Source organism: Varroa jacobsoni, unplaced genomic scaffold, assembly GCF_002532875.2.
Source record: "Varroa jacobsoni isolate VJ856 unplaced genomic scaffold, vjacob_1.0 scaffold_499, whole genome shotgun sequence".
In the NCBI taxonomy this organism is placed as follows: domain Eukaryota; kingdom Metazoa; phylum Arthropoda; class Arachnida; order Mesostigmata; family Varroidae; genus Varroa; species Varroa jacobsoni.
This window is the reverse complement of record NW_019213401.1, coordinates 29,071-37,677: the sequence shown is the minus strand read 5'-3', so window position 1 is coordinate 37,677 and position 8,607 is coordinate 29,071. Positions and strand designations below refer to the sequence as shown.

General features: G+C 47.5%; 1 long non-coding RNA gene across 1 annotated transcript in view; it reads left to right on the top strand.

Moving 5' to 3' along the window:
- Nucleotides 1–565: 565 nt before the first annotated feature.
- LOC147753429 (uncharacterized) overlaps nt 566–8,607 on the top strand; it is a 31,326-nt gene continuing 23,284 nt past the window's right edge. Inside the window, exon 1 of the long non-coding RNA XR_015311284.1 lies at nt 566–1,593. This is a non-coding gene — a long non-coding RNA (uncharacterized LOC147753429). The remainder of the gene's footprint in view (nt 1,594–8,607) is intronic.

Here is an 8,607-nt window from a genome sequence, read left to right as displayed (position 1 = left end):
CTTTTCTTTGGCCCGATTTTGGCGTCTAAGCAGGTCCGCTAGCGCCGGTCTGGCAAAGTAGGGAGGCAACCCCGCAGAAAAGGCGAGCACGGACGCCTCCGGTGGGCAGAAGGCAAAGCAAGGAGTAAAGGAAACTCAAAGCAAAGTAAGGCAAGCTTACAGAGCAGTACATGGGGTGTGGGGTTTTTCAAGGCATTTAGATTTGCACCAGCTAGCTTGAACGAGTTGGAATGGGGCTCCTGTTCGGAGCAGTACACACCCATAACGACGAGTTAGTCATCGGCGTTGTTGGTCACACCAGCTAGTTTCCATGTAGCCGGCACCAACATTGTTGGTGTTGACATCGGACGAGGTAGTCGTGGCTAAGTAGTCGCTGCTCTCCTTCTTGTGGGATCCTTCCTCTATCCTGCCGTTCTACGATCGCGCCATCCTGCCTGTTTCAGATCCCATCCTTTCGCTCCCTTTGCCCCTCTCACTCAACTGGCGGTGACGTTGCATTTGCCGCGGCCGTCCCAGCAGCGGTCGCGGCCGCTACAGCTGCCGCCGCAATTCCCATCCCAATCACCTGTTAGGGCAGCAGCAGGCAGGGAAACAGGCAGGAAGGCCCCTCGACCGACCGAGCGACCCTTAGTGGTACCAGCTGCAGCAGCAGCATCGCTGTCGTTGTCGTGAAGCGAAGCTAGTGAGCGAGTGAACGACCGAACGGGGCGAAGGCAGCAGCTTCGGTGGGCTACCAGCCACTACATCCATTTTACTGTTCGTTCACTACGACTGTTGTTCGGCCGTCTGCCGTTTGTCTGTCTGTCACCGTCGTCATTGTTGTTTCGTCGTCTCGCCGTTCGTCCGACCCGTACTTCTTTTCGCACTTCCACTTAGTAAGTTTTGTTATTGTTCATAGACAGTCTTGCAGTTCCATTACGGCTACAAGTATTTGCTATAACACTGTTAGTACGGAGCAAACATAGATCGTCGTCTGTGCTGTTCGCACCGCAACAATAATAACAGCAAATCGTAAGAGTACACAATATTATCTTATTGTCTCTACCTTATAAATCTGCTATTGCAATTGCCATTGATAGTGTACCAATAACTACGAGTACTTGTTCCATGTTGGAGATCACACGACATCTAGTTCCAGTGCCCATTCGTGTGTCGTTCGTGCCTCGATTTTTCTTCTGGAATAAATACTGCAACGGTACCGCGACAGCGACCGATTGTCGCTTACCATTGAGGTAACTGCGTCGATTCTATAGTGATTTTGTTTCGACGAAAACAGCGCTTCTGCAAGCAGAGTTCAGGTGCGCGAGTGTATAGTTCTCTTTGTGCGTATATCGCCCGTTTGTGCTGTTCGATGTGTATTCATGTTTGTGAATGAATGACAGGCGGCGGCAGCAGCAGGGAAAAAGCAAAGCAAGAAAAGGCATAAATTAGAGGAATAGCGAGAAAGGCGGATCGGCAACCAGCTGCAAGTGAACGAGGAGGGCTGACGAGAAGCACTATTTATAACAGCTACAGGATCAAAGACGAAAGCCTAACCCTTAGCGGGAAGTAGACCGAAGACAAGTGTTCTACTGCCACGGAGTCAACTGCTGGGTAAGTATCATACCGACTCGTATTGAATCCTTCCATTGAAAACAATATAGTTCACTACGAATTGCTCGCAGTGTGTTCTGCTATCAGGGTCTATCTACTATATACTGAGTTTATGAAGTGCAGGACCTACACAGCTGTGATGAATGCGTCGGATGTGCAGGAGGCCATCCAACGGCAGCAACGGCAGTGGTAGTCGCAGCCGCAGGCGGAGCCGCCGAAACCGAAGCAACAAGTCTCCCTCTGGCCAGAGCGCTTTGCTTCTGCTTGTCTCTCTACCGCTATCCTGCCTCCGTTGGTTGGAGCGCGGCCGTTTGCGTAGTGGCACGTTGTGGCTTGCCGCTCCTGCCGCCGGCGCCCTCCCGCGCGCCCCACACCCGCTGCTGCCGCTGAATGGTTACCCCCACCCTATGCTCATTCGTCCCTAGCGCCCCCGCCCACCTCCAGTCTTTTGTCCTACTACAGCCAGCCAACTAGCTAGCTAGCGAGCGAGCGAACGCTTCCACCACGGTCGTGCTCTGTTAGAGCCGCCGTACGTAGAGTCTGCAGCCTTACCGGCATTAAGACTACAACAGTTACGATCATTCGTGCTGTTTTGAACGTTCATACAGGAACTATTCGCTTAGCGCCACTGTCGTAACTGCCAGCTCCACCTGCTACTCAACCTCGACCCAGCCGCCTGTTGAGCCTATGTGGCCGCCCAAGTAGGTCGTGGTCGTCCAAAGCTAGCGAGTTAAAAACAAAGCAAAAACTCATAGCAAAAGTGGCATCGGCAGGCATCGCTTCCGAACGGTCCCTCTTTCTCTCTTTAGCGTCATACCTTTTCGCGTTAGTGGAGCAGACGACTCACGCAAGCGTTTTGGTCGTCGCCTGATCGAAACTAGTTAGCTAGTACGTACGCCCTGCGCGATGCCTCCTTCTAACGTTTCGCATACTAATGCACGTTCAAACGTTTGTACAGTATTCCTAACATGAAAGCTGTGCGAAATGTGTTGTTCCATGTAGAGGGGAACACCTGCAACTTCGACGTTAGGAAGGAACACATTCGCTTGTGGTCCTATAATGTTCGTTGAAGCACTTCGGCAAAGCTGCGTGATTAATTCCTATCAACCGCTACGGTTGTGACAGCCGTACACGTGTTCCTCCGACTGGGGGCACAGTCAAATGCGGAATTTGCTACTGTTACTTCAGTTGCTAGCAGTGCACCCGGCTAGCTGCTAGCAAGCTCTCGCAGACACCTCCTAATTTGGTCTATACTACTACATCGTCTTATTTATCATCTAGGAATAAATAGCCGTTTAAGTAGTACGATAATCAGTAGCTGACGACAAGGAGTATTTACGATAAGGAGATGAGGGGAATAGAGAGGAAAAGGTTCGAACAACGAGTTCATTCGCAGATAGAGTTGGGCGCGGAGACACTAACTAGTGGGTAAGATGTTGTGAGTGAAGTGCAGCGCAGCGAGAAAGAGGATAACGAGTGAAGCCTGCTATGTGATGCGTGTTTTGTGCAGAGTCGGCGCCGCTGAAATATACGATAACCTCATCGTTACTGAGCGCAGACGAGTCGATGAAACGGTCGTGTTTGTATCGTTCAATACTACTAGTAGACGCGCGAGGATGTGTTTGAAAATGTAGCGTGTTTTTAAGTGATTTTGTGGTTTTACAAAATGTGCGACAACTAAAAGTGACGTCATTTGAGTAATCATCTAAAAAACAAATGGCGATCCAGGTAGTAACTACGATGACAGGCCTGTGGCCATTATTACACGGTCATGTGAAAAGGTGACGAATACCGAGTGACCCCAGCTCATGTGAGACAGCAATGTTCATCTGTTAAGTCGAAATATCTTAGTATCTGTGTGATGCATCCTGTGGTGCACGTATTTCGGATAGAATAGGTGTCATTGATTCGTGCTGCCGGCGTATCGGATAATTTTCATGCATTTGAGAGTAAACGGCAAGGACTGAATAAAGTCTGCAAACAACTCTTAATGAACAGCCATTATACTCATAGTACTCAACAGATGGCGTTGTAGTGTTTCTATTTTAATTCAAGTCGTGTACTTATTCTTCGCTTATACGGTTACCATAATATGCACATGTGTGTCACACGTATGAGATGCCCCTTGAATAGGCGAGTTACTGCCCTTGTATGCGTTGTCATGATGCTCTCGAAGGATTAAAATGCTTACAGATTCCCGATAAGAATCGGCATAACATGCGGAAACACGGACTTCCCTAATGATAAAAAGCACATGTTGGCTTTGTTCATGTGTCAGGCGTTCTTCCTATGCAGACGTTAATAGATTGATGCCCACTCACACCTAAATAAAAGGAATAGGTAGCTAGCAAGCAAGGATCTGCTTATATGATTATGTCGTGAGAAATCAATACAGCTGCTTCGATGTAGCGCAGATGTGCCTGCTTCATTGGCAAAAAGTCGAACTCCAAGTGCTCATATCTTCAGTGGAAGAGTTGGCCTCGACCGAGGCATCTCGGCGCCAGACGGCTTAAAATCGACCCATATTGGGATGAATCGGGCGGCAGTGGGAATAGTCCACCAGATGCTGTTGTCGAGGGTACCTAGAATGCTACTTGGGTTACTCGAAAAACCTGTTTGAATAGTAAATTTAATCCAAACATCAATTAACTGAAAAGAATGCACTTCGAGACATTGCAGATATCTCTATCCATTTGGGTCGGAGTGGACGAATGGTTATTAAATTACCGAGTCTTTTAATTAAAAATCTCATATCTTGCTGTGTGTCCTTCAATTGCCGAATCGCTTGTTCCCAAATAACGGCGTTACTACTGTGACCGCACGTTTCGATTTGTTCATATTATGCAGTTCGAGCAGATATACCCTATATAAACGTCTGAAGTTCCTAATCTTGGTGGTATTGGCATTAACTCATTTAGCCCTCAACATAAATCGAAGTGCCGCTTGGCCCACTTTTGAAGTTCGACCACTCCACTCGTCCTCGAGTTTAGTCCCCTATACAGGCTCTTATTTTTTTATAGATATACATTACAACCCACTGTATTAAATTAAAATTCCTTACAGAAAATTCAGGCACTTGCGACAACCTAACCTAATACTAAACAATACAATTGAGAACTCAACTTACGGAACTATTTTTGAGGCCCAGTACAATTTCGGCGGTTCTAAGAGACACTGCGTTTTCTCTATAGAATTAACGATACACCTTCGATGCTGCTTTTACGGCGACTGCGGTAAGAACGTTTAGCGGAATTCACCGAGCATCTTCCGGTTCCCTTTTCCACTTGAGCGTTGCGGCCATGTCGCAATTTCTCGTTGCACCATGTGATCGCAATTAAAAAAAGTAGCCCGTCTCCAAAAGGGCATAACGTATTTTCGCCGGTTAGTTCCACTGTATCCGTTGTCGGCGTTTGGTAACAACGGAGGTTTTCTCCGTTCGCGAAGACAGCACACGAGTCACGGATAGTTAACCTTTTGACTAAATAGTTGGCGACGTACTCGCTATGTAGACGGTACACCAGTGACTAACGGTTTGCTCGGCTGGCAGATCGGGTTATCACGCAGCTGCAAGGAGGCTGCCTGCTATTCTAAGCCCGGTCCTGACGCCGATCATTGGATAGCCCTTTTCTAACGATCGGCTTTGGTAGGGTGGGTCATGTTGGGTCGAAAGTGGACGCATTTCTCAATAGCTATTATAACGCAGTGGTCTCGAAAGTTTCCGGCAAAGATACCCAACTCGCGTTCCTTTGGCAGCTGTAGATGTGTGGTAGATGCAAAGTGCTTGAACAGATGTTTAATAGAAATGTTCCAGGTGGCGACCACGGTCAATTATCTTTGGCCGGATCTTCGTTTTACTCTGACGGTACTCACCAGAAACTTACCGATTAGAACTGATCGCCCGACCGTTGAAAAGCAGGCAGATCTAATAACTATGCAATTCTTACATGCTATGCTTATATGATCATTTTTTAAAATATTCACCTGCCTGTTGTAGAAGTCATTGTGTACACTGCAAATTTATGTAGCCCTATAGTAATAATATCAATGTTTACCAAACGCTTAACGTGGCCACTCACATGTTTTACGGTTGGAAGATACAGTTCATTTACAGCACGAAGATCAACTTCGCAGTAAATTTCTTCAGACCGGTCAGTATTAGTTTTCGACTACTACGCATATATGAAAGACGACTGAATGCAAACACCCCACTCAACTTTAATTTAACAAAAATAAACGTTATATTGGTAGCTAACACGACATAGACAGCACTAGCCAATTTCTCTGCGTTTGCTTGTATCTCAATTAGATAGAGTCGGTCTATTCAACGGCCGGATGCATCGACAAATCAAGACCTAGTTAAAGAGTTTTCCTCTCGATCGTTGGTAAACGCCTTCATTTGTGATCATGCGCATGGTGCCCTCTTGTCGATTGACCTGCTTGTCCGCTGGGCTTGACGGGGCTTCAACGACAGGCTGATGGGACGAGCAACAGCAGAAGGACGGCAAAGAATTCGAACGTCGCAATGACTTTTCCCAGTTGGGTGGCGATTGACACCAACCACAGAGCACCGCCAATAGCAGCAAACGCAAATTAGCTATTAGAAGATCCCTATAGTGCTGCTGTTTTGGGTCAGGAACCACTGAACCAGGTCTACGACCAGTAGTATGGTGTTGCCGGTTAGCCAGCGCAGCTGCAAGGGTTACAGAGGTAATGGCCTCGTATTCAGCAAAAGCAGCACCTCGATAAATGGAGTGATTTCACATTCTACTGCCATTATTATTGCTACGACTATTATTGCTATAGGATATCTACTTTCTCTCGGTAACTGCCGTTGCAGGGGCTACTGGCGGGCAAAAATTTGAAGAGCTAACCGCTTTTGCCGGCCGGCCACGCGATCAAATAAAGAAGGGCTTAGCAACGGATAATTGCAATGAGGAACGAATGCGTAGCCCCGACACTTTCTCGCTCAACATTTCATTTTATCTAAATTTCCCGTCCGTCGCTGCACTCTGCTTGGCGTAGAGGTTTCCTACGACAGCATAAAGCGTAAGATAGGTAAAATGGGCGGACCTAAAAAGACAACTGCTGGATATGTGTAGGCAGGTCGTTTCAAATGGATAAAAACTCTTTGAAGATGAATCGTACTAGAGGTATAGGGGGACGTGAGAGGATTCCCCGTACCATCATTTGCTCTTCCTTGCTTTGCTTTTACTAGCGTTTGGTTTCGCTCCCCTGTGCTTCTGCTAATGTCGCTACTGCCGCAACTATGCAGCGTAGCATCGACAGTAAGAGGACAAAGAAAACAATGACGGTACGGCGAGCAAAGAGGGATGGCCTGTTAAGAGTACTGAACCCCTGTTTTTGGTTTCCCGTTACGGATGGAAGGCTGATAGACCGCCCACCAATCGTCGTCGGTGCTGGCTACGGCGAGCAACTCAAAGGCAGTTCAAAGCTGTTTAGCCACGCAGAGCCTCGTAGACGTGCAGAGGCTCTACTTCAGCTAGCCTTTAGCTGGCCTGCTCGCCAGCTAGTCACCGACGCTAGACCGCCAAAACTAGAGAAGCTCTTTCACCCGCTTACGTTCAGTCAGAAACATCGTCCGAATGACAGGGTGCGAAGAGGATAGGCAGTCGTTTGCACCAGTTCTTTCCAGCACCTCCTGTGCTCCGTCCAATGATGCTGGTTGTGAAAAGAAGCCTTAGCTTGAAAGGGCCTGGCTTGAGCATGTTTGAACTACCTCGGGCTGCTAGGACAAGCTGGCTGCCGGGCTAGCTGGTAGGCAAAAGAACCTATTTCACTTGCTGTTGGACCATGGGCAGGGTTGTAGGAGAAGGCAAATAGTCCAGGGAGGCATTATCAGACTACTGGTGACGCAGACGTGGTAGTGCCTATTGCAAAGCGAGAGTAATACCACGATAGAGGAAAGCCGGCAACTGGAAACGCTGCTGTGAACGCCGGTTAGAACGCCAGCGACGTGAAGTTTCAGAAGTAGTCATGTAAAGCTGTGTAGTCTGAAAGCCGCTATACGAGAGAACTGACGTAGACAAAACAGAGAGCTAGGAAAAGTAGAAGTTAACTTTTTTCTTCACTTCGGTTCCAGTCTGTCGACAGTTAAATGAAGCCCGCGGGTGTAATATGCGAATCACGGTACGACAGCTCACGGACTGCGAATTTGGACTAACACCATAATACGATTTTTTATGACATGCAATTTGCGATAGGTCGCTTTTCATGCGTGTTTTTTTTTAACAGTCATCTTTTCATGTTCGAATGTACATCTTCTTATATCATAACGTTCCCTTTTGCAAAAAGGACTTCTTCTATTACAAGAGTCAACACGATTTCAAATCACATAGAACAACAGGTGGCAGATAGAGGCCGACTGCCGTTGCAGCAACGAAAAAGCACCTGTGGCAAAGTACACAAACGGCCGTAAACGTGAGCCTTAGTCAATTCAACGGTTAGCCATATAAATGGGGTTCCCTGTCTCACCAAGCAACGCCTTCTAGCTTCGTTTTTGTTGTATTCCCTTCTATTGGAACTCCTCCCACTGAGAAGCCGTTGAGACTTAATACACTCATTTAGAAAGCTGGCCGTTACTGTAGATCATGTAGAACGTATCTCGAGGTCCCGCATCACAACCATTACCACGTCCGTCGAGACAGTGCGGCTGTGACCCCTTGTTTTTCTTTTCATAGTATTTCTTTTTCATTTTCTTTAGGGTTTGCCGCTACTCGAAGAAACGAAGCTAGTCTCTAACTGAGCGGTCGACGTTGAACCGTCTCGGCAAACCGTAATAACGAAAAACCGGCCGCGCTTTTCTGGATATGAGAGAGGGACGTGAGGCTGAAACGGGTTTGGTAAATGAAGGTAAATAGTCTGGTAGCTAGTAAACCATTTTGTGGCGCATGTGCGTGAACTAAGCGTTCGTAAATCTACCTCGTAGTGGGAGCTTGCATTGGGAGATTGGCTCTCAGTGCAAAACGGCTATAAGGACTCCATTACGGCTCGCCT